This window comes from Anomalospiza imberbis, unplaced genomic scaffold (genome assembly GCF_031753505.1).
Source record: "Anomalospiza imberbis isolate Cuckoo-Finch-1a 21T00152 unplaced genomic scaffold, ASM3175350v1 scaffold_53, whole genome shotgun sequence".
In the NCBI taxonomy this organism is placed as follows: Eukaryota; Metazoa; Chordata; class Aves; order Passeriformes; family Viduidae; genus Anomalospiza; species Anomalospiza imberbis.
In genome coordinates this window covers 525,977-552,570 of record NW_027100141.1, presented here as the reverse complement: position 1 = coordinate 552,570, position 26,594 = coordinate 525,977, and the positions used below count along the sequence as shown (strand labels likewise).

At 50.9% G+C, this 26,594-nt stretch overlaps 2 protein-coding genes across 2 annotated transcripts in view; one reads left to right on the top strand and one right to left on the bottom strand.

The window, feature by feature from the left end:
• LOC137467193 (zinc finger protein 850-like) overlaps positions 1-26,594 on the top strand; it is a 528,258-nt gene that overhangs the window by 229,213 nt on the left and 272,451 nt on the right. The gene's annotated exons all lie outside the window — the stretch shown is intronic.
• LOC137467192 (zinc finger protein 271-like) overlaps positions 1-26,594 on the bottom strand; it is a 443,780-nt gene that overhangs the window by 153,676 nt on the left and 263,510 nt on the right. The gene's annotated exons all lie outside the window — the stretch shown is intronic.

Below are 26,594 nucleotides of genomic sequence, written 5' to 3'. Positions count from 1 at the left end.
GGCATTCCCCAGATGGGGAGAGAAGGTACACCCCACGAGCTGAGCTGTGGTTCTTCCTGAGTGATTGCAGAGAAAACATGAGGAGATGGGACAGAAAATCTACTGCTGTTCTGGCATTATGGGTGTGTGAATTGAAGGAAGGCAAGACTCAGAGAGGAAGTTCCACCAAAAGGAAAGCAGCTCCAGTTGCCCATAGCCAAGCTGCCAGGTATGATGATGATGATGATGATGATGACATGTCTGATCCCCCTGAAGGAAGCTCTAAGACATATGCCCAAAGAAAGAAGGATAAACAGGCTTAGAGGGGCCCTGCCTCTAGCCAGGTAGAGGCGAGGGAAAACTGTTTTTTCTGGACTGTGTGGATTTGTTGGCCTGGCACATCAGAACCACAAAAATAGAAGGCTTTGGTCAATACTGGTGCACAATGCACATTAGTCCCATCGAGACATGGTGGGGCAGAACCTGTCTCCATCGCTGGCGTGACCGGGGGATTACAGGACTTTACCTTGGTGGAAGCTGAGGTGAGCCTGACTGGAAATGAGTGGAAAAAACACCCTATTGTGACTGGCCCAGAGGCCCCATGCATTTTGGGCATAGATTACCTCCAAAGGGGGTATTTTAAAGACCCAAAAGGACTCAGGTGGGCATTTGGGATAGCAGCTGCAGTGACAGAGGGCGTCCAGCAATTGAACACCTTGCCTGGACTGTCCGAGAATCCAACTACAGTAGGACTTCTGAAGGGAGAAGAGCAAAGGTACCAATTGCCACTTCAACAGTGCATCGCCGACAGTACAGAACAACTCGAGATGCTGTGGTTCCCATCCATAAGATGATTCGAGAGCTGGAGAGCCAAGAAGTGGTCAGCAAAACCCACTCACCCTTCCACAGCCCCATTTGGCCTGTGCATTAATCTGAAGGACAATGGAGATTGACAGTGGACTACTGTGCATTAAATGAAGTGACTCCACCACTGAGCGCTGCTGTGCCAGACATGCTGGAACTCCAGTATGAGCTGGAGTCCAAGGCAGCAAAGTGGTACGCCACTGTTGACATTGCTAACGTGTTTTTCTCCATTCCACTGGCAGCAGAATGCAGGTCTCAGTTTGCTTTTACCTGGAGGGGCGTGCAGTACACCTGGAACCGACTGCCCCAGGGGTGGAAGCACAGCCCCACCATCTGCCATGGACTGATCCAGGCTGCACTGGAAAAGGGTGAAGCTCCAGAACACCTGCAGTACATCAATGACATCACTCTGTGGGGGAACACAGCAGCAGAAGTGTTTGAGAAAGGAGAGAAAATCATCCGAATGCTCTTGGAAGCTGGTTTCGCTCCAAGAAGAGTAAAGTTAAGGGACCTGCTCAAGAGATCCAGTTCTTGGGAGTGAAGTGGCAAGATGGACAGTGTCAGATTCCTACGGATGTCATCAACAAGATCACAGCTATGTTCCTACCAACCAATAAGAAGAAAACACAAGTTTTCTTAGGCATCATAGGCTTTTGGAGAATGCACATTCCTGAGTACAGTAGGATCGTGAGCCCTCTTTACCTGGTCACCCGCAAGAAGAACTAGTTCCACTGGGGCCGTGAGCAGCAACAAGCTTTTGCTAAGATTAAGCAGGAAATCGCCCATGCAGTAGCCCTTGGCCCAGTCAGGACGGGACCAGCGGTGAAGAACATGCTCTACTCTGCAGCCAGGAACAATGGTCTGTCCTGGAGCCTTTGGCAGAAGGTGCCCGGGGAGACTCGAGGCCGACCATTAGGATTTTGGAGTCGGAGCTACAGAGGGTCTGAAGCCAACTACACCCCAACAGAGGATGAAATCTTGGCTGCCTATGAAGGAGTCCAAGCCACCTCGGAGGTGATTGGTAAGGAAGCACAACTCCTCCTGGCACCCCGACTACCGGTGCTGGGGTGGATGTTCAGAGGAAAGGTTCCCTCCACCCACCATGCCACCAGTGCTACATGGAGCAAGTGGATTGCTCTCATCATGCAGCACGCCCATATTGGTAAACTGAATCGCCCTGGGATTTTGGAAGTAATTACAAATTGGCCCCAAGGTGAAAGTTTTGGTGTCACAGATGAAGAACAAGAACCAGTGACACAGGCTGAAGAAGCTCCACCATGCAACCAACTGCCAGCAGAGGAAACACGCTACGCTCTTTTCACTGACGGTTCCTGTCACATCGTAGGGATGAATCAGAAGTGTAAAGCATCTCTATGGAGCCCCACACGATGGGCCACAGAGACCACTGAAGGAGAGGGTGGATCAAGTCAACTTGCTGAACTCAAAGCCGTTCAACTGGCCCTAGACATTGCAGAAAGAGAGAAGTGGCCAAAGCTCTACCTCTACACTGATTCATGGATGGTAGCCAATGCTCTGTGGGGATGGCTGCAGAGATGGAAAGCGGCTAACTGGCAGCATAGAAGAAAATCAATTTGGGCTGCTGAAGAATGGAAAGACATTGCTACCCGGGTAGAGAAACTACCTGTGAAGGTTCGCCACATAGATGCCCATGTCCCTAAGAGTAGAGCTAATGAAGAGCAGCAAAACAATCAGCAGGTAGATCAGGCTGCAAAGATAGAGGTGTCAAAGATAGACCTAGATTGGGAACATAAGGGGGAGTTGTTCCTAGCACGATGGGCCCATGATGCTTCAGGTCATCAGGGCAGAGATGCCACCTCTAAGTGGACACAAGATCAAGGGGTGGATCTAACCATGGACAGTATTTCTCAGGTTATCCATGACTGTGAGACGTGTGCTGAGATCAAGCAGGCCAAGTGGGTGAAGCCTCTATGGCATGGTGGGCGGTGGTCCAAGTATGAGGAGTCCTGGCAGATTGACTACATCACACTGCCCCAGACACGCCAAGGCAAGCGCTACGTGCTCACAATGGTAGAAGCCACCACGGGATGGTTGGAGACCTCCCCTGTGCCTCACGCCACTGCCCGGAGCACCATCCTGGGCCTTGAAAAGCAGGTCCTTTGGAGGCATGGTACCCCTGATAGGATTGAGTTTGACAAAGAGACTCATTTCAAGAACAGCCTTATCAACACCTCGGCTAGGGAACATGGCATTGAGTGGGTGCACCATATCCCCTACCATGCACCAGCTGCAGGCAAAGTGGAGAGGTACGATGGACTGTTAAAAACCACCCTGAAAGCATTGGGTGGGGGATCTTTCAAGAACTGGGAGCAGCATTTAGCAAAGGCCACCTGGTTAGTTAACACCTAAGATTCCACCAGTGGAGCAGGTCCTGCCCAGTCTGAGTCCCTGAATATAGTAGATGGAGATAAAGTCCCAGTGGCACATATCAGAGGTTTGTTAGGGAAGACAGTGTGGATCAATTCTGCCTCGAGTACAGACAAACCCATTGGTGGGATTGTCTTTGCTCAGGGACCAGGTTGTACATGGTGAATAATGAAGAAATATGGAATAACACAATGTGTACCTCAGGGAGATCTGATTGTGGGGTGAGACTCATATGCAAATATCACTGTTTGTTGGATGTTATTGCCACTGTCTGTACATTAAACCACACAGACATCAGACAGAAGGAAATATTTAAGTGTCAAAGGTTTGAGCAAGAGAGATAGAAGGAAATGTCTAAGTGTCAAAGGTCTGAGCAAGTGAGATGGAAGGAAATGTGTGTCAAAAGTTTGAGCAAGTGAGATGGAAGGAAATGTGTCTGAGTAAGTGAAAGATGGAAGTTTTTACCTGATGAAGTTTTTACATGATGTTTGGTAGTTACGTTGACGATTGGGAGATATGGGGTGGAATGTCCTAGCGTGACGTTATGGTGCTTGCATCCCCAATTGTGTGTTCTGTTTATGCTTGATGTTATGTTCTGTGCCTTCAGGACTGGCTCCAAAAAGTGAAGGTTTGTTTCGTCTTGTTATCAGCCGGCTCAGCTCCCCTCACAGTTTGTGTCTAGGAGAGAGGCTAGGGCTTGCTGGCTTTCTTGCTTGCTTGCTGGCTTGCTTGCTTTCACTTTTCTCTTGCTTTTGCTTCTTGCTTTTGCCCTTGCTTTTGCTTATTAGTTAGTTTAGCTAGGCAATCCAATTTTTTCCCTGGACTGTTTTTTTTCTTTCCCTTTCCTGAATACCATTTGAACCTGCTCAGGACTGGGACCTGGGAAACACCAAGAAACACCGAGAGCCAGCATTTTGTGACCTGCAGCAGCCATCCCCAGCACCGGAGACCGAGAACTGGGCAACCACTCCCAGCAGAGACTTTCTGAATTTGTCACCTCTTCAGAGCGTAGAAAGACTTTTTGTCATCTGGTGTTGTTCATTTTTTGTGCTGGGGAGTGCTTTGCCTGCTCAATAAAAAGGTTGTTTCCACTACTCTCTGAGGAAATTCTTCCTGAACCAGGTGGGGGAGGGCCCGTGGGGGTTTGCTTTCTGGGGGCTCATTCTGAAGGTTTTCTCCCAAATTTGCCCCAAACCAGGACACATTACTACATCAGCAGGCTGTTCTTTGGTGAGATCCAGCAGAGCCCTGTTCAGCCTGTGCTCAGCAAACTGACTGGCCATGAGCCACTGGTGGATGTACCTCACCATGGCAGGCACCTGGAGAAGGCACGGGGAGACTTGGAAAGCTGCCAGAGGGAGGAATGTCCCCAGCTTCCCCAGAGAAGTGCTTCCCTTGCCACCACACTGCCATGGCCTCAAAGGCTTCCAGTGAGCAGTAGGCATGGCTTGGGAGGCCAAGCAATTCCTGGGAGGATCAAACCTTTGCCAAAAGCTGCTTACTTGCTTTGGATTGCAAATCCCCTCCTCTACGAGCATATCCAGCAGGGCAGCACAGGTCTCCTGTGCAGGGCCAGCTCCAGGGCCTTCTTCCTCTTCCTCCACCCAGGCCAGCTGGGGCACTCTTGAGGGTCTCTGCTCCATGTCAGTGATCGGATTTGTGACAACTTGCAGGAGAGATGCCTCGGAAAAGCTCCAAGTCAGCAAGGCCTGCAGTCGTGCCTGGAAGGCACCTTCAAGAGAGAAGCCTCAGGAAGGCTACAGGACAGCAAGTCCTGCACTCTGGTCTTGAGGGCTCCTGCCACAGGGATAGGAGACTCCAGTCAAGGATTGTGGTTTGGCCTCGAGGGCACCGGTGGCAGGGATGGGAGATGCCTCCAGGGCACCAAGTCCCAAGGTCTGCCCTCGAGGACACCTGCAGGAGAGAAGCCTCGGGAAGGCCACAGGTCACCAAGTCCTGTGGTCTGGCCTCGAGGTAAGCTGCAGGAATAACACCTCGGAAAAGCTCCGGGTCAGACACGAACGAGTGTGCTGTGTGGGGGCTCCTCACGGCACCGCTCTGTCCCGTCCTGTCCCGTCGCGTGCTCCGAGCACGGTGGCGTGGTCTTGTCACCGCCAGCTCCTATGTCACCCCGTGTCACAAAGGGCCCTTGGACACGCTGTCCCGTTCCATGCCACGGTGACCGTGCTGCCCCGTGTCACAAAGGGCCCCTGCACACACTGCCCCCTGCCCTGGGGCTGCCCCCAGCCCACCCAAAGTGGCTCAGGTTGGAAGGAATCCCTCACCCCAAGTGTCTAAGACAGCCCGACAGGATCTTTAGGAACGGCTCAAACCATCAGCAAACGCTGCCTTGCTCTGCGGGCTCAGGGCAGCAGAAGGAGCCCCCAGGGCTGCCGACGCAGCCGCGCTGGGAAGGGCACGGGGCCTTCCACAGAAGCTGGCACGGCCTCCTTGGGACACGTCCCGGTTGGTGGCCATCCTAAACCCGCGGATGTGACACAGACAAGGAACGTGTGGGCCAGGACACGAATGCTGCTCTGACCCCTGGGGCCCGGGGAGTGCTGACTTCAGCAGGTCTGGCACAGTCCCCACCAAAGCAGAGTTCCCCCAAGCCATGGCAGCACCGGTGCCCATCTCCTGCCCCAGAGACCTGTGCCCGTGGGGGCTTCTCTGCCAGAGGGCAGCCAAAGCCAGTGTGCACTGGGGGCTGTGCTCTGTCCTACAGGGACTGTAGGCAGGAGCACCTGGAGCAACGCTGGCAACACTTGTTCTCTGTCAGAAGCTCTTACACCATGCTGCAATTATTTTCTCATTGAAGTTATTGCCTTCAGAACAAAACCACCTCAGCAGTGAAGGCACAAAAGAATCTGGCAAGTAAGAATCCTCAATTCAGGAAAGCTTTACTTCCCATTGCTCAACTCAAGCAGTTCCAAAAAGTTGCAAACTTCCCAAATTATTTGGGATGGCCTGAGGAGGTGAAGATTTGGAATTTTGCTTCCTATCTCAAAGCAGCAACTCATTTGCCTTAACCTCATCCACTAAGAGTCACTTTACAGAACATAACACTACAAAAAAAAAGGGAAAAAACAACGGGCATGCTTTGGTTCTCTATGAACGGATGATAATATCCTAATTCTCTTAAGGAATAAAAGCTCTCAAGAAATGAGAGTCCACTCAGTGGTACAATATCTGAGTACAGATACCTGGTACATATATCTGAGTGGCAGTAAAGTACAGATCTCCCCTCTTGTTCCCTGCAGGAGAATCAGGACCATGAAGAGGAAAAGTCACAGATATTCCTTCTGGCCTCCGTAACCAAAGCTGTGCCAAAGCACAGATGCTGCCTTCAAACTGACTCAAATTCCAGCCTAGACCTCTCACCTTCCAGACAACTCCTTCTCCAACACCCCACCAGCACCAAGCCCCCCAAACTCCCGCACAGAAGCCCTCAACACCCCGCCAGGAGCCCCAGCTGTCCCCGTCCCTCCGCTGAGCTTTCCCACCCTCCAGCAGACGCCCTGGTTCCCTGCAGGTGCCGTGGGATGGCACTCAGGAGGATCTTCTCCAAGGCCTTCCCCTGGAGCACGCTCAGGCTGCCAGGCCTATGGATCCTGGATCATCCTTCCCACCGAGCCTTCCTGTGCACGGCTGTTCCATTTGCACCTTTGTGCTCAGCTCGGACTTCTCCACTTCACCAGGAGTGCTGGGAAAGGATGGAGAGCAGCCTGGCAAGCTCTTTCTGCAGCTCCCTCTTTACCCTGGGGAGGGAGAACATTCCACAGGAAAGCAACTGGTGCCACAAGGAGCAGGTGGCCTCAGGCACCTTTGGGGATGGAACAAGGCCTTGGTTTGACATAAGTAAGCACAAGCCATTCACATGAGTTAACAAGTAATTAGCACTAACATACCTAAGTACTTAGTACCAGTTAGCATAACAAAATCCTGGCAGGCCTAACTTGACATGAGAGTGACCTGACAAAAAGCTTTAGACACAGTCTACCAGAAGAACTAAGGGCAAGTGTGGAATCAGCCCTGTGCAGGGAAGCCCTGAGGAAGACTTTGTGCTGCTTTGGGGCATCGAGACCGCTCCTGGCCAGGGCCTGGACATCAGCTTCAAGTATGGGAATCTGACACAATGTATTTCTAACTGCCTGCCTATGGAATCACCTCAGCAGTGTAAAGATGGATGGTGTTTTTGATACAACTCCTACATCAACCCACTGAAATTTATATGTGGCAGAGAAACACTCTAGTGGGGTGCAGACCCCTGCCCTCCTGCCAGGTCAATAAAAGGGCTTTTGGCTGACAATGCATTTGTCTGCCGATTTGTTTGAATGAGGGAGACCCCTCAGGACTGCTGTATCCTGAGGGAACACCGTTGGCCTTGGCCTGTAGGCACCTGCACAAGCTTAAAATCAGCTGCCTCAGCTTCCAGGACGTCTCTTGGCCAGCATCCTGACGTGGATGAAGGACTGCTGTGAGGCACTGCTGGGACCCAGCAGGACAGGACCGGCTGTCTCGTGTCCACGTAGCACCCCTCACACAGCCAGGGCGATCCCGACACCAGACAAACACTCACGTGTCAGCACAGGGGAGCAAGGAGCACTGGGCTCCTCTCAGGGTATCTCAAAGTTCAAGAATCCAACACAGCACTGGTAAATTTTTGGGGGGACCAAGGACTTTGAGTATCAAAAGGGAAACTCCAGTTTGTAGGGAGGGAAGTAAAATGCCTGGGACATGTGATTTGTCAAGGGAGCTGGCAGCTGAACCCTGAGAGAATTGCAGGGATAGCCTCACTCCAAAGGGCAAAAACTAAGAGAGAAGTCAGAAGGTTTTTAGGCCTGTTGGGATATCATAGGCTATGGATTGAAGGATACACGCAGGCCATCAGGTTCTTGTATGAAAAGTTACTAGAAGAAGAGATTAGGTGGGAAGAAGACAACAAGCAAATTTTGAAGCTTTAAAGCAAACATTAGTCAGTGCAGCAGCACTGAGTCTTCCTGCCTTAGACAAACCCTTCTATCTGTTTGTGGATATAGAAAAAGGGGCAGCACATGGAGGGTTAGCCCAGGACCGGGGAGGATCCAGGAAACCAGTGGCCTATTTATCAAAACTGCAAGACCCTGTCAGCTGGGGATGGCCAACCTGCATTCAGGCAGTAGCAGAGAGCGCCCCACTCGTAGAAGAAAGCAAAAAATTAACCTTTGGGGGAAAACTGAAAATATATACCACTCACTCAGTAAGGAGTATCCTCAGCTAAAAGGCTGAGAAATGGCTCGCCGATTCCCAAGTACTAAAATATGAAGCCATCTTAATAGATAATGGTTTAGAGCTAGTCGTGAGTAACCAACTCAACCCTGCCCAGTTTTAGATGGAAAACCAGGTAAGGAATTAATACATAATTGCCTAGAAGTTATAAACTATCAAACTAAAGTAAGAGAGGACCTAACAGATCAACCACTCCAAGGTGGAAAACGATTGTACATCGATGGATTTTCACGGGTAATCCAGGGCACAGGGTATTGGGGTAGGCTATAGCAGATGAAGGGTTAGTGGCCCTAGAAAAAGGAAAGTTACCTTCCAACTGGTCAGCCCAAGCATGTGAGTTGTATGCCCAAAAGTGAGCTCTGGAAATATTCACACAGAAAAAAGAAACAATATATACAGACTCAAAATATGCTTTTGGAGTAGTGCATACCTTTGGAAAAATTTGGGAAGAGAGTGGGCTATTAAATTCAAGGGGAAAGGAACTAAAAAATTCTTTTAGAAGTGTTAGAAACCTTACAATTACCAGAAGAAGTGGCAGCAGTATATGTTAAAAGACATAAAAAAGGGGTGACTCAAGAAGCACGAGGGAACCATTTAGCAGATTTAGATGCTAAGAATGCAGCCGAATCAGGGACAGAAAAACTAATGACAGCATTAACCCCTATGAGAGAAATGGAAGAAGTCCCTGTATTCAGTGAGACAGAAGAGAAAGAATTCCTCAAAACAGGAGCCAAGAAAGATAACAAAGAGAAGTGGAGATTAGCAGATGGGAGGCAAATGTTGAATAAACCCCTTGCCAGGAAAATGCTCGAAGGCATACATGGAACAACACACTGGGGTACACAAGCGCTAAGTGATCAATTTCTAAGGGACTAGGCCTGCATAGGAATTTTTGGGAGAGCTAAGCAGGTAATTGAAAGGTGTGTGATACGCCAACAAGTAAATGAGAAGGTCATGAGGAAAACACCAGGGGAGGGCGAGAACTAGCCTTACAGCCCTTTCAAAACATCCAAGTAGACTTTACTGAGCTTTCCCAGGTACAACGGTAGAAGTTTTTACTAGTGATAGTAGGTAACCTGACTCATTGGGTAGAGGCGGTACCCACGGTTAAAGCCAACGCCAATGTTGTGAGTCAAACACTTCTAGAATCAATCATTCCCCGATATGGGATGGTGAACAGGATTGATTCAGACCAAGTGTAAGAGGCCGTCTGAAGTTCCCTCATTTGCCTACCGATTGCCACGAGGAGAAACCCCTTCCCCCACTGCAGTTCTGGCTTGGAGAGAGCGGCAGTGCAGGTGCAGTTACTGCACCGTTACGTTAGCTGTTCCGAACAAGGCCTGGCAAGGACTTGGCAAGGAGTTGGCAAAAACTTGGCAAGGAATCGGCAAGGAGCTGGCATGAACCCAGCAAGGAACGGCCTACTGCATATTTGCCCACTCTCCTCCTGAAGCCAAATGAACTTTTGGGGTGACTCTAGTGGTCTCTCACTGAAGACCTCTCATCTGTCCCGTTACCACTGTGACAGACGGACGCAGATCGAAAACCCTCCTCCGAAGGACTGAGAGTGAGACCCCTACCACAGGGAGTGGGGAAACCACTAATGACACGACCTGTTCTTCTTCAGTAATTCCAATGGACTTATTCTTCATTATGTTTGTCCTGCCTTGGTGGTTTCAGTGGACTCACCTGTTCCTCCGCAGCGATCACAACAGACTCTCATTGTCCTGCATGTTCCCCCCTCTTTCCTTTGTGGACTATAACTGTGAGGATCTCGCCTGTGTTGGTAGCTATTCCCATCCCCCTCTTTTCTCTTTCTATCTCCTTTTATCTCCTTTCTGATCCCCACTATCGCATTTACTGTTTTGGCCCTTAATAAAGGTACATTTGTTGTGACTAACAGATAGTCCCTTGTTGTTTGCCTTTTTGCACTTTTGGGATTGGCGAAAAGAACCATCGCAACACCCCGCACAAGCGGATCGTGACAGATGGCCAGGGTGTCAGACCCAGCCAGCAGGGCTTTAGCAGGGGCAGGTCGTGTTTGATCAACCTGGTCTCCTTCTATGACCAGGTGACCCTCCTGGTGGATGCAGGAAAGGCTGTGGATGTTGTCTTTTTGGACTCCATCCAGGCCTTTGGCACTGTCTCCCACAGCACACTCCTGGAAAAGCTGCAGCCCACGGCTGGGCCAGGAGCTCTCTGTGCTGGGTTCAGAACTGGCTGGATGGCCAGCCCAGAGAGTGGTGGTGAGCGGTGCTGCATCCAGCTGGGGACAGTCACCAGTGCTATCCCTCGGGGCTCTGTGCTGGGCCAGCTCTGTTCAATATTTTTATTGACCACATGGATGAGGGGATTGAGGCTTTCATTAGTAAATCTGCAGATGACACTTAGCTGGAAGCGTGTGTCCATCTGTTGGAAAGTAGAAGGGCTCTGCAGGGACACCTGGACTGGTTTCCAGTAAAATGAAGTTTAACCAGTCCAAGTGCCCAGTCCTGCATTTTGGCCACAATAACCCCCTGCACAGCTCTAGGCTGAGGACGGCGTGGCTGGACAGTGCCCAGGCAGAAAGGGACCTGGGGGCACTGGTCGACAGCAGGCTGGACATGAGCCAGCAGTGTGCCCAGGTGGCCAAGAAGGCCAATGGCTCCTGGCCTGGATCAGGAATGGTGTGGCCAGCAGGAGCAGGAAGGTCATTCTCCCCCTGTACTGGCACCATTCCTCGAGTGCTTTGTCCAGTTCTGGGCCCCCCAGTTTAGGAGGGACACAGAGGACCTGGAGTGTGTCCAGAGGAGGGCAACAAAGTGGGTGAGGGGTCTGGAACACAAGTCCTGTGAGGAACGACTGGGGGAGCTGGGGTTGTTCAGCTAGGAAAAGACTCAGAGGTGACCTTATCACTCTACACTCCCTGAAAGGTGGTTGCAGTCAGGTGGGGTGGGTCTCTGACCTCACAGCAACTGACAGGACCAGAGGACAGTGTCTTAAGCTGCACCAAGGGAAATTTTGGTTGGATATTAGGAAGAAAGTTTTTTTATGGAAAGGGTGATAAAGTACTGGAACTGTATCTCCAGGGACTTAGTGGAGTCACCATCATGGGATGTGTTGAGAAAAAGACTGGATGTGGCCCTCAGTGCCATGGTTTAGCTGAGGTGGTGTTAGGGCATGGGTTGGACTCGATGATCTTGAAGGTCTCTTCCAACCCAGCAATTCTGTGATTCTGTGATTGTGAGACATCACAGACCAGGTTGTGACATCATATAGTTGGCTGTGACATCACTGGTTTATTATGTGACATCACAGAGCAGGCTGTGACATCACAGCATGCCTGTATGACATCACAGAGCAGAGCAAGCTGTGAGGTCAAAGAGTGTGCTGTGACATTATAGGGTGGCTGTGTTCCATCACTGAAGGTGTTGTGACATCACAGGGTGGGTCTGTGAGCCCACAGAGGTGCTGTGTGACATGCTAAGTGAGTTCTGCCATCACAGAGCAGGCTGTGACATCACAGAGCAGGCTGTGACATCATAGAGGAGGTTGTGATGCCACAAGTCAGCTGTGACATTACAGGCTGGCTGTGTGACATCACAGAACAGGCTGTGAGGCCACAGAGAAGACTCTGCCATCATAGAAAAGGGCTCTGTGACATCTCTTCGCCATCCACCACTGACAGCTTTGCAAATCAGGAATTGTTTGAGCTGTTTTGCCTCCACTCCAGGACAATCATTCTGATACAAGAACTTAATTGTGTTTATTTCTATCACAGAACCATGGTTGTCGAAAATCAGTTCTAGTATGGAAATCACTTGTGGATGCTGGACGCATCAGACGCTGCTGGGATGTTGCATATAGCTCAGGGAAGAGTGTGATTGTTATTAAATTGTGTCCTGGGCAACTGTGGTCTGTTGGCCATGAAGAGAAACTTTCTGTGCCTCTGAGTCTCACCAGTTTCCGACCCCCAAAGGACACAAACCTGATGAGTTGTGGTTCCCACTCCAGTGGTGGCACTTGGACCTCCCTCCATCCCCAGAGCAGAGCTCCCTTGTCCCAGAAAGTCCCTGGCAATGCAGGGATGAAGGAAACAGGACAGGCTGTGGGGATCAGGGGCAGGGCACAGCCAGGGATTTGGGGTGGTTGTGAGCCCAGGGCAGGACCCGGCCCTTGGCCTTGGTGAACCTCATCCAATTGTCCTGGGCCCATGGCTCCAGCCTGTCCAGATCCCTCTGCAGAGCTTCTGCCCTCCAGCACAGCCACACTCCCACCCAGCTTGGGCTCACCTGGGAACTGACTGAGGGTGCCCTCGATGGCCTCGTCCAGATCAGCAATAAAGAGATTTCACTGACCTGGCCCCAGTCCTGAGCCCTGGGGACACCCCTGGGTGTGACTCCATTCCTCAGCTGCTCTGAGTGCCAGGGGTTGGATGAGGGGAATGGTGGGGAGGGGTTGGGGACAAAGTGTTATTGATTGTCAGCCATGAAGGGTCTTGATTTTCACATCTGTTCAGACTGCATTAGGAGGTGCTGGGGATCAATATCAATTGGACATTGCTGATATCAATCTATAAACAGCAAAGAAAAATTCTCTCAGCACTGTTTCCAATATAGCATATTCACTTTGAATACATTACTGAAATCTGTGTAATTAACCACAGAAGAATATAGGACTTGAATTATTACCAAGGGCTTTTCTTGTCTTGGGTGTTTTGAACAAAATCTCATTTTTTGAAAATCTCATGTTTATGAGATTTTCTCATGGAATTCCTGAACTGAAGAGCTCAACAAAGAAGAGGCCTGTGGAGTAGGAAAATTCATCAGCAACCTCCAAGTGGCTGAGGATCCATCCCCATCAGAGCAGCAATGACCAGAAATGGGCACAGCTTTGTGGCTGCCCCAGCTCTGGGATGGGCCCTGGGCCTGGAGCAGGAGCAGCTCTGGAGGGCCCCAAGGCCGGGCTCTTGTGCTGGCCTGGGCAGATGGGATGGCAGCAGGGGCTGCAGAGCTCTCAGCACCTCAGCCCGAGGGGAGCAGGGCACCCAGGGAGCCTCCTTTGGCCTTGGCCAAGCCCCTTCCCCCATGGCTGGGGCTGAGGCCTGGCTGAGCTGCAGCTGCTGCTGTGCCCTGGCCAGGGGCTGAGGCCGTGGGGCCAGTGGCCAGAGCAGCCTGGGCTGAGCAGAGCTGTGGGGCCAGAGCCGGCTGGGCTGTGCTGGGGAGAGGCCCTTGGTGCTGCACAGAGCTCAGGGCAGCTGGCAGAGCTTGCAGGGAGCTGGGCTGGGCTCAGAGAGCCTGGCACAGAAACCATCAGTGTCCATCCCAGCCTGGCTGAGCGTGCAGGGCAGGACTCAGCCCAGGCCTTGTGGGGCAGGGCCAGCGCCTGTGCAAGGCATGGAAAACAGGCAAGTGCCCGAGAGAGGAGGCTGCTCTGTGCCCTTGGGGGCACGGACACAGCAGGAACACTCAGGAGCCCAAAGAGCCTCCATGGCTGTGCTGGAGACCAAGGCTGGAGCAGGGAAATGCAGGGCTGCTGCGCCATGGGGAGGGCATTGAATTCCAGCACACACCTCAGCTCTCTGATGGTCCCGGCACCATGCTGGGCCCTGTTCCAGGCTGGAGCAGAGCAGATGTTGATGGGACAGGAGCCCTGCGGGGCTGGCAGGGACCTGCAGCTTGCAAGGTGCTCTGCTCTCCCTCAGCTCCTCTCTGAGAGATCCAATCCCAGCTCGGCACCTCAGGGCACAAGTGGCACTGCCTGGTCATGGGCACACAGCTGATGTCTGCCTGGAAAGGGGCACAGGTTTTAGTACTTGTACATTTCATATTATACAAACACATTTTTAGTATCTGTGTCACTTCAGTACTTTTAAGAAACAGCAATTTTCTGAAGTACTGATGGCAGAAGGAAAAGAAATACTGATCTTCCTGTCTCCTTGAGTCACCAATATTCTGTTTATTCTTTCCTCTCCCTCTTCCTTCAGGTGGTTCCAGTTCTCCTGTTGAAATGGCCATGTCAAAAGATATCTCTGCACTAGACCAGGTGGATCAGTGTCCATCCTGTTGCACCCAGATTTCCCCCTCCAGATGCTTTCTGGTCATTCAAATGTCTCTCAATGGACAGGTTCCACGCTTTGCTCATCAGGGAGTGGCCAATCGTTCTGAAGTTCAAATAAATATGAATTACATCTTATGGTGCTTATATCTATCACAGAATTACCTTTTCTTATGTCTTTGTCTAAAACTGTTCTTGTACAGAAGTCCCTTGGGGATGGGGGACATGTCAGATGCTGCTGGGACATCACAGAGAGCTGAGGGAAGAGCTGGGATGGTTATTAAACTGTTCAAATGTTCAACTTGTGTTTGTTGGCAAGAAACCTTTCTGTGCCTCTGAGTGTCACCATCCCTGAGCCCAAAGGACACAAACCTGATGAGTTGTGGTTCCCACTGCAGGGGCACTTGGACCTTGGCTCTGCACAGGAGAGCTCTTCATCCACTTTCCCTCTTTTCCTCCCTCTGGGCATGGAGGGAGCTCCTGACTTCAGCCTGTGACTCGTGTGTGCAAAGAGCAAATCTGGGCAGAATCGGGGCAGGGAGGGTTTGGGGGGACCTTGGGATCTGTGCTGGGCACAGAAGGTGTTTTCCATTGCTCTGAGGCTGTCTGCAGTGCAAGGTGGATTTAATATCCAGCAGAGGAATGACTTTTGCATTTGATGGAGCTGTGCCTTCCCTGGGGTTTGTTGGCTGACAAGAAATGAACATCCCTCTGTGTCTCGGGCAGCTCCTTCTCCAGGGAAAGCAGTGGGAGTTGGAGCCAAGGAGCTGAAACCTGCAGGTGCAGCCTGGGCTGGAGGGAGCTCAGATTTGCACAAGGCTGCTCTGAGTGCCAGGGCTTGGATGGGGGAGATGGTGGGGTGGGGGTAGGGACAGAGTCTGACTGATTGTCAGCCATGAAGGGTCTTGATTTTCATATCTATTCCAACTGCATGAGGAGGTACTTGGATTCAGTGTCAATTGGAGAGTGCACATATCAATGTATTAACAGGGAAAAAAAAACTAAACAGGACCAAAAAAATATTTCCTCACTGTCTTTTAAAATGCAGTGTATTCACTTTGAAGAGGCTTCTGTAATTGGGCTAATTAACCACAAATGATTTGAAAACTTACATTATTCCCAGAGGTTTGGCTTGTTAATCTGTTCTGAATGTTAATGAGCTCTGGGACACTGAATTGCTGAACTGAAGAGCTGAAGGCTGAAGAAGCCTCTGGAGCAGTAAAATTCAGCAGCAGCCTCCAAGCTGCTGAGGATGTCAGCAGCCCCCACTGAGGCCATCCCTGCCCAGAGACCGTGGGGGAATGGGCAGACAAGGAGAGCGTCCCTGGGGCTGGGGCAGCAGAACTCAGAGGCACCAGCGGCTCCAGCTGGGAAATGGAGTGAGGAATGGGGCTGTGAAAGCCCTGCCTGGGCTGTGCCAAGCAGGACACACAAGCCCTGACCCCCATCTCCCAAACAACTCTCTCAAGGAAACATTTAAAAGGAATTACAGTTCTTTGTGTCCTCTGAGTTGGATGCACTGGAGAAATACCAACAAGAGATTCTCAGGAGCTCAAAACAACAAAACAGCCTTTACTGGGAACTTTAGAAGATCAGAGAAACTTTGGCAAAAGGTCTTATATAACATTTAATCAACAAAATCACTTCTCAGAGCATTAACTTGGCCCATCCAACTTCACAAGCTCCAATCCTGTTCAATTTTAAGTTAATCAAAATTCACAAGAAGACACAGAAAGAGAGAAAAGTAAGATTTAGAGAAGCACACACAGAGCTACCAACTCCTGGATTCCAGTGGTTCTCAAAAAAATAGAAATTCCAAGGGGAGGTAGGGTCAAGACTTGTGCTTGCCTTGTGCTCAGCCTTAAATACCCCTTTGGTGCTCCTGGGCCCTTCCCCCAGGTGGGACTTGGGGTCATTTGGTCACTCAGGAGCTGGGCTGGGGGCTCCAGAGGTGGCTGTGGAGCATTGCCTGTGCTGTGCCAGGGACTGGCAGACACTGCTGGGCTGGGATAGAGGCTCTGGGGGGATTGGGGTTCCAGGGCAGGGCAGGGCTGGGGTTCCAGGGCAGGGCAAGGCTGGACCTGCCCCTTCCTCCCCCACACATGAAATGTTTCCAGCCAGCAATCTCCTCCAGTCTGTCAAAACAGGCAGAGTTGGAGGTGAAATCCCAATTCTTGCCATTGGCACCTGGACAAGAAGGACAGTTCCTTTCCATAGCAATGAAAGCCCCAGGTCTCAGCTCATTTCTGGTTTGATTGCCTGGAGTTTGTTTGGTTTTGTTGTTGCTTTGTTTCCTTGGTGTGCCTGCAGTGTCCAGACAGGAGCAGAGTGACTCTTGCCAAGGAACTTTGTGGTGCTGTCGCTTAATATTAAATCTGGTTTTTGCTGATCCCTTGCTGGGGATTTTTTCAGCGCTCTCAAGCCCTCGTTGGGAACAGGGTGAAGGAGCCCTGGCCCAGGCTCTGGCCCTGGGGGACACGGGGACGCTGCCAGGGGGTCCCTGTTCCCCTGTCCCACCCCCCACAGCCCCAGCCCCCATCCCCATGTCAGGCTCTGGGGTCGATCTCGTGGAACATCCTCTGGGGGAGGCTGCGGCGCCAGGGGTGGGGGGACCCGGGGGGACAGGGGACCCCGCTGTGCACGAGCAGCGTTGGACTTCTCTGGGGGAACTGGGAGGGGGGGCAGGGGTGGAGTGACCTCCCCAGTGACCTCACACAGCCCCTGTGAGGTCACACAACCCCTGTGATGTCACACATAGCCCCTGTGATGTCACAAAGCTGCCCTGTGATGTCACACAGCCCACTCTGAGATGTATCAGGTCACCTGTGATTTCATACAGGTGTCCTGTGAGGTCACAGCCTGGTCTTTGAGGTCCCAGTCTGCTCTGTGATGTCACAAAATCTGCCCGGTGATGTCACAGCCCAGCCTGTGATGTCACAGACACCCTGTGATGTCACAGCCAGCTCTATTATGTCACAGCTCTCCCTTTGTGATATTATGCAGCCTCGCTGTGATGTCGCAGCCTGCTCTGTGATTTCAAAGTCAGCTCTGTGATGTCACAACCCACTCTGTATTGTCTCAGCCTTCTCTGTGCCATCACACAGCTGCTCTGTGATCTCACAGAGCCCTTTTCTATGAAGGCAGAGTCTTCTCTGTGGCCTCACAGCCCCTTCTGTGATGTCACAGCCGACTTTGTGACATCACAGCCTCCTCTGTGATGTCACAGACTGCTCGGTGATGTCACATAATAAACCAGGGATGTCACAGCCAACTATATGATGTCACAACCTGGTCTGTGATGTCACACAATCACAGAATCACAGAATTGCTGGGTTGGAAGAGACCTTTAAGGTCGTCAAGTCCAACCCATGCCCTAACACCACCTCAGCTAAACCATGGCACTGAGTGCCACATCCAGTCTTTTTTTAAACACATCCCATGATGTTGACTCCACCACCTCCCTGGACAGACAATTCCAGTACTTTATCACCCTTTCCATAAAATACTTTTTTCCTAATATCCAACCTAAATTTCCCTTGGTACAGCTTAAGACACTGTCCTCTGGTCCTGTCAGTTGTTGTGAGGAGAAAGAGACAGACGCCCACCTGACTGCAACCACCTTTCAGGGAGTGTGGAGAGTGATAAGGTCACCTCTGAGACTTCTCCTTCTTGGCCACCTGGGCACACTGCTGGCTCATGTCCAGCCTGCTGTCGACCAGTGCTCCCAGGTCCCTTTCTGCCTGGGCACTGTCCAGCCACGCCGTCCCCAGCCTAGAGCATTGCAGGGGGTTATTGTGTCCAAAATGCAGGACTGGGCACTTGGACTGTTTAAACTTCATCTTACTGGAAACCAGTCCAGGTCTCCCTGCAGAGCCCTCCTACCTTCCAACAGATGGACACACGCTCCCAGCTTAGTGTCATCTGCAGATTTACTAATGAAAGCCTCAATCCCCTCATCAATGTGGTCAATAAAAATATTGAACAGAGCTGGCCCAGCACAGAGCCCCGAGGGATAGCACTGGTGACTGTCCCCAGCTGGATGCAGCACCGCTCACCACCACTCTCTGGGCCGGCCATCCAGCCAGTTCTGAACCCAGCACAGAGAGCTCCTGGCCCAGCCGTGGGCTGCAGCTTTTCCAGGAGTGTGCTGTGGGAGACAGTGCCAAAGGCCTTGCTGGAGTCCAAATAGACACATCCACAGCCTTTCCTGCATCCACCAGGAGGGTCACCTGGTCATAGAAGGAGACCAGGTTGGTCAAACACGACCTAGCCCTCCTAAGCCCCTGCTGGCTGGGTCTGACACCCTGGCCATCCTGGAAGTGCTGTGTGATGACACTCAGTGTGAACTGTTCCATGACCTTACCACGTACTGAGGTCAGGCTGACTGGCCTGGAATTACCAGGATCCTCCTTCTCACCCTTGCTGTGAATGGGCATCACATTGGGCAGCTTCCAGTCATCTGGGACCTCACCAGTGAGCCAGGGCTGCTGGTAAATGATGGAGAGCAGCTTGGCAAGCTCATCTGCCAGCTCCCTCATCCCCCTGGGGTGGATCCCATCTGGTCCCATGGATTTATGAACATCACAGCAGCTCAGCAGTTCTCTGATGGCCTCCTCTTGGATAACAGTGGCCCACTCTGCTCCCTGACACCATCTACCAGCCCAGGAGGACAGTTCTCCTCAAGGCAAATCGTCTTCTCACTAAAAACTGTGGCAAAAAATGGCATTAAGCACCTCTGCCTTCTCCTGATCTGCAGTTATTAAATTCCCTTCCACATCTAATAAAGAACAATGGTTGGTCTTACCCTTCCTTTAACCATTGATATATTTATATATTTTTTATTAGCCTTTAAAGAAGCTGCCATTTTAAGTTCAAACTGAGCTTTGGCTTCTCTAATTCCTTCCCTTCATGCCCCAGCAAGCCCCTTAAATACTTCCTGAGAGACCTGACCCTCCTTCAAAAGATGATACATCCTTTTTTTTTATTCCTATCTTCCTCCAAAACCTTGTTGCCCATCCAGGCTGGGCTTTTGCCTCGTCAGCTCATCTCTTGGCACACAGGAACAGTCTGTTCCTGTGCCCTCAAGATGTCTATTTTGAAGCATGTCCACCTTTCCTGAACTCCTTCGTTTTTAAGGGCTGCTTCCCAAGGAAACCTCTGAATAAGTCTCCTAAGTAGGCCAAAGTCTGCCCTCCGAAGTCCAGTGTAAAAGTCTTATTAGTGTTCCTCCTGACTTCTCCAAATATTGAGAATTCTATAATTTCATGATCACTGTGCCCCAAGTGGCTTCCAACCACCACATCTCCCACCAGCCCATCTCTATTTACAAACAACAGATCTAAAATAGTCCCTCTCCTGGTGGGCTCACCCAAAAGCTACGACAAAAAATTGTCCTCCACAAAATTTAAAAATTTCCTGAACTGCCTCTTTTCTGCTGTATTTAAGTTCCCAGCAAATGACCAGCAGATTGAAGTCACCTACAAGAACAAGGGCTGATGATCCTGAAACATTCTCTAGTTGCTTGTAGAATGAGTTGTCACACTCTTCTTCCTGGTTGGGTGGACAGTAACAGACTCCCAGTAGGATGTCAGCCTTGTTGGCCTTCCCCCTAAGTCTCACCCATAGACATTCGACTTCATCATCATTAGTTTCAACATCCATAGCATCAAAAGACCCCCTAATATAAAGGGGCCACCCCACCACCTCTTCTCCCTTTCCTGTCTCTCCTGAAGAGCTTGCAGCCATCCAGTGCAGCGCTCCAGCCATGTGAGTCTTCCCACCCTGTTTCTGTGATGGCAATTACATCATAGCTCTGCTGCTGCACCATGGCCTCCAGCTCTTCTGGTTTGTTACCCATGCTGTGTGCATTGGTGTACATGCACCTCAGCTGGGCTGCTGATTTCACCCCTAACTCAGGCTTACCACCCACGAGCCTGCTTCCAGACAACCCAGCTACATCTCCCTCCCCCTTCAGACCTAGTTTCAAGCCCTCTCAACAAGTTCTGCCAGTTCATGAGCTAAAATTCCTCTGCCCTTCACAAAAAGATGGAGCCCATCTGGTCCAAGCAGGCCAGGTGCTGTAAAAGTTGCCCCATGATTAAAAAATCTGAAATTTTGTCGATGACACCAACCCTCAAGCAACTCATTGGTAATGTGAGCTCTCTTATTGCTTTCACCGTTTTTCTCAGACTCCAGAGGGACTGAGGAAAAGACTGTCTGTGCCCCTGTCCTATTAACCACCTGACCCAAGGCCCTAAAGTCCCTTTTAATTGCCCTGACACTCCTGTTTTCAATCTCATCACTGCCAGCCTCGGGTACCAGCAGTGGGCAATAATCAGAGGGCTGAATCAGCCCAGGCAGTGTGTCAGTGATATCCCGTACCTGGGCCCCAGGGAGGCAGCAGACCTCCCTGTGGGGTGGCTCTAGTCGACATATGGGGCCCTCTGTTCCCCTCAGAAGGGAGTCACCCACCACAATTACCCTTCTTTCCTTTTTGATATTAGAGGTGGGGATCTGTCTTACAGATTAATCATAATTGGGAGGCTCACTGGGCAGATAATTTTCTTCTAAACCATCTGGCTGACTCTCCAGATCCAGGGCATCATACCGAATCTGAAGGGGCACCTGGCTTGGGAGAGGGGGTTGGGAGGGATTTTTATTATTACCTCCTCGAGTAGGTACCCACTCCCACTCCCCTTCATCAGCCAGGTGTCCTTCTATAGCCTGACAGTGGGAGGTGTGGGAGACAGCAGGAACCAAGGAGAGCATTGCTGCCCTGCCAGACCTCATGGAACCAAGGATCCATTGTGACACTGCAGGGCCCAAGGATCCAAGGGACTTTGTGACACCAAAGGGACATTGTGACACTGGGAGGCCCCATGGAATCATGGAGACAATTGGGACACTCTGGGGCCTCATGGAACCGTGGTAACACCAAATTGTCTCGGGGTGTTATCTTCTGGAAAGCATGAAGGCTCTGCAGAGGGCCCTGGAAAGGCTGGATCCAGGGCCCAGGTCCAACAAGGTGAGGTTTAACAAGTGCAAGTGCTGGGTCCTGCACTTTGACCACAACAACCCCTGCAACGCTACAGGCCTGGGACAGAGTGGGTGGACAGCAGCCAGGCAGAAAGGGACCTGCAGGGACTGATGGACAGCAGGCTGGACATGAGCCAGCAGTGTGCCCAGGTGGCCAAGAAGGCCAATGGCTCCTGGCCTGGATCAGGAATGGTGTGGCCAGCAGGAGCAGGGCAGTGATTCTTCCCCTATGCTCAGCACTGGTTGGGCAGCACCTCGAGTGCTGTGTCCAGTTTTTGCCCACCAATTTAGGAAGGACATGGAGGGGCTGGAGCATGTCCAGAGAAGGGCAACTAGGCTGGTGAGGGGTCTGGAGCACAAGTCCTTTCAGGAGCAGTGGAGGGAGCTGGGGTTGTTTATCCTGGAGAAGAGGAGGCTCAGGGGACACAAGGCGGTGTCAGGGCACAGGTTGGACTTGATGCCCCGCTGTGTCACCATGGCCCCTTGGTTCCATGGGCTCCAGTGGTGCCACAATGATCCCCTTGGTTCCATGAGGTCCCCACCGTGTCATAATGATCTCCATGGGAAGGAAAGAACCGAGCCCCAGTGTGGCAGGGGCAGCCACCAGAGGCCAAGGCCAGCCAGAATGGATGGTACTGACAGATTTTGCCTGGGATCAACCCTTGTATGTACAGATTTTTAGAGGTGGAACCCCAATTTCAGCCATTTCTGCATAGATAAGAAGGATGATTCATTTCCACAGGAAGGAAAGCACTGAGCCTGAGTGTTTCAAAAGCAGAAGAGGAGAGAGGTGGCTCCTGGGAGGCCAAGCCAGCCAAACCTGTTCGTCATGGAGGCATCCTTGGATATATGGAATTTGGGAGGAGGAATCTCAATTTTGACCATGGACACCTTGAGAAGAAGGACGGCTCTTTTCCATAGGAAGGAAAGCATCGCGCCCCAGTGTTTTGAGGAGGGTAAGAGGCAGCTCTCAAGAGGCCAAGGGTATCCAGACCTGTCTGTCCTGGCTGCTTTCACTGGGGAGCAATCCTTGGATGTACGGAGTTTTGGAGGTGGAATCCCTGTTTTGGCCATGGGCGCCTGGTCAGGATGGATGTTTTTTTCCTATAGGAAAGAAAAGCACACAATCCAAGTGTTCTGGAAGAAGATGAAAGGTGGCCACCCTTAGGCCAAGCCAGCCAGACCTGTCTCTCCTGGCACCTTTTATCTAAGGGCTATCCTAGGACACAGGGCATTTTGGAAGTGGAATCTCAGTTTTGGCTGTGTGTGCCTGGACAGGAAGAGGAGTTCTTTTCATTAGCAAGGAAAGCACAGAGCCCCAGTGTTTCAGAGGCACATGAGTGCCAGCCCTCGGGAAGTCAAGGCCAGCCAGACTTGTCTCCCCTGGCAGCTTTTCTCTGGGAGCTATCCATGGATATAGGGAATTCTGGAGGCAAATCCCCAATTTTGGCCATGGGTGCCTAGTTGAGATGGATGGTTTTTTCCCATAAGAAAGAAAAGTACATGGTCCCAGTGTCTCAAAGGCAGATGAGAGGTGGCCCCTGGGTGGCCAGGGCAGCCAGATCTGTTTCTCCTGGCAGATTTCATCTGGGAACAATCCTTGCATATAAGGAAACTTGGAGAAGGAATCCCGGTTTTGGCCAAAGGCCCCTAGAGGAAAAGGACAGTTCTCTCCCATAGGAAGGAAAGCCACGCGCCCCAGTGCTTCAGGGCAGGTGAGAAGCAGCCCTCGACATGCCAAGGTCACCTGGACCTGTCAGGTTGTCCCCAGGAGGCGCAGCCAGCCAGACCTGGTCCATGTTCCCTTGGTTTCGTGTGACCCCACAGTGTCACAATGGTCTGCTTGGTTCCATGAGGCCCTGGAGTGTCACAATGTTCCCCTTGCTTCTGCAGAGTCACAATGGCCCTGTGCTTCCATGGGGCCTTGCAATGCCACAATGGCTTCGTGGTTCCACAAAGCCCTGATGTGTCACAATGGCTCCTGGGCTCCATGCGCCCTCGCTGTGTCAGAACGGCTCCTCTGTGACACTGCGGGCTCCACAAGGTCACCATGGACCCTTGGTTCCTTGGGGCCCCCATGTTCACAATGGTCTCCTTGATTCCATGGGGCAGCACAGTGTCACAGCTGACCCATGGCTCCATGAGGTTCTGTAGTGTCACCATGTGGTCACTGTCAGAGGCTGGATGAGATCGATGTCCCCAGACACCTTGGGATGCTCGGAATGCCCGTGTGGGACCAGGAGCGGGTCAGGCCTTGGTTTGTGGTGGGACAGAGCCCCGCCCCCAGCCCTGGCCTGGCACAGCTGTCAATCACATGGAAGGGGCGGTGTTAACCCAGCTCTGATTGGCCGAGCTCTCAGTCAATCACACAGCAGGCAGGGCTAACCCAGCTCTGATTGGCCCAGCTATCAGTCAATCACACAGCAGGCAGGGCTAACCCAGCTCTGATTGGCCCAGCTGTCAATCAATCACACACCAGCAGCTGGTGCCTAACCTGACTCTGATTGGGCAAACAACTGGCAGTCCCACCCCAGGGGCGGGCCCATGAAGGCCCAGGGGTTTAAAAGCCAGAGCACGAGGCCAGCCCATGGTCTGGATCCTGCCTTCTCCTGGGGTTCCTCTGTTAATGGTGCTGGAACCTGAGCAGGTGGTGCCTCTGTGTGTGTCTTTCTATAGATCTTCTGTCTTTCTGTTATCCATTTCTTCTCCTTCTAATCCTACTTTCTTGGAACATTTTTGGGTAACTTAGCATCTTAAGGGTTAAAGGTTTTTAGGTTAAATGGGCTAAGTTAATGAAGTTCATGCTATGATAAGAGTTTTACGTAGAACAGGATGTTGTATTAAACACTTTGCCAAAGTTCCTTGATTGTCCATATTTTGTCAGTAAAATTTTGTGTCATTTTGCTCTCTCAGCTCTGTTGGTTAGAGCATGGTGCTGGTATCACTGAGGCTGTGTTCAGTCCCTGTGTGGGCCATTCACTTCAGAGCTGGACTTGATGATCCTTCTGGGTCCCTTCCTACCAAGAATATTCTTTGCATCTGGCCATGGTGAGAATATCTGGTTGGTGTTTCTCCTGTACAACAAACTCGAATGAAGGAACCTTTGGTGACCCCCAGCATTTCAGTGTTCTGGGGTGTTACAGCCCTGCAGGCTCACAATGGCCTCTTGTTTCCATGAGGCCCCACAGTGTCACACTGGCCCCTTGGCTCCATGAGGATCTGGAGTGTCACACAGGTTTGTGACATTTGTCCTTGCTGCCCCTCACATCCCCCTGCCCCACAAACAGCCCCGAGCCAGCCGTGAGGGACAGGCCCTGCTGTGCCAGGCTGGGCTCAGGGCTTGGCCTTTCTGCTTCCCGCAGCCAAGCCAGGCCTTGCTCAGCATCGCAGTTCCCTGCTCAGAGCCTTGGGCTCCCTGCAATCCTGGCCTCAAGGATCTGCTCTCTGCACTCCCTGGGGAGCCTCTGGCACTCCCTGCCCTCGCTGGGGCCCAGGGATGCTCCCAGGGACTTGGAGTTTTGCTTCTGCCTCCTTGAGCAGCTTCTTCATCCTTCTCCCAGTGCCTGAGGGTCCTGGACCCAGCCCCAAATCCACCGTGGGCTGATGAAAATGCAGAAAGCCCTCAGGAGCTCTTTGTCTTCCTTCCATGGTCTTCAAGGCTCCAGGGCTTGTGCAGTGACTGGAGTCGGTTTGGAGTTCTGTGCAGGAGTGTGAAATACAAAGTTGTGTTTTGTGTCAGGTAAATAAAGGCAGCCTGTGCAGTTGTGGTTAGGAAATGTATGGAACACGGCCATGGGACAGTTTTAAAGATGAGTTCTAATACACAACCCAGGAAAGCATGGAAGAAGGCTTTTGAACCAATCTTTTATTTGCAAATAACAATTACAAGTCTTAAACTGTTTTGTAATAAGAGTATTTGAATTCTAACTTTAGAATGCTGCTTTTGAGAAGAACTTTTTTCTTGTAATTAAGTCTTAAGCTGTTTTGCAATAAGAACCTTTGAATTCTAACTTTGGAATGTTGCTTAGCATTAAGGATTTTAAACTGTAGCTTTGGAATATATAAAGGATTTAACAGAAAGGGAAGTGACCCTATCCCAAGCTCCTGGAAAAGGAAGATGGACATCAAGGTTGCTGATTAATGATTTCAAAAGGGGAAGCTGGACATCGCTACCATAGATTAATGATCCTGGAAAATAGAAGCTGGACCCCACCTCAGGAAGATGGACCCCACCATGTGGGACACACATCCCGGGATATTGAAACCTGGAATAGATCACAACAGAGTATAGAAATTGGAAAGGAACCAGACATCACCATCACAGATTTACGATCCTAAAGTATAGAATTGTGACGTCAAAAGGTAGAAATAGAAACTGCTGAAAGCTCATGTCAAAATGGGAAATAGAAGCTGCTGGGGAAAGCTGATGAATATGCATGAATATGATCAATAAACACCAGCAAGCCCAACAACCGGTGTGCAGCTGGAGGGGGAAACCCCCACCACTGCACCCAGCGCTGTCTCTGCTCATGCGTTACCATATTAATTAATAAATTTAATTGCTGCTTGATGTATTGGCTGAGTCAGGCTTATCATTTCTAACAGAAAGGAGAAGAATGAGCCCCTTTTGGGCTGACCCTGTTTGGACAACCTGCTCCTCACCACCAGCGTCACCATGTCTGACACCGCCCACCTGGGACTGACACGCCAAAATACCCAAAAATGCTCGTGTGATTTATTCTCTTATTTCTATTCTGTAACACATTATTTTATGTTAACCACTGTGAAAAAACACCAATAATTGGTTTTTAAAATTTAAAAAGTTTAATAATAATAAAATGGTTATAAAAATAGTAATACAATTAGAGCAATAAAAATTTAGAGTTAGGGCGATTACAAGACAATAAAAAGCAAAGACTTACGGACGTCCGGATGCTCTTGGGCACTTAAGCCCGATAAGAATTTTTGTGAACAAAGGAATAACCTTAAAAACCATACACTGTTGC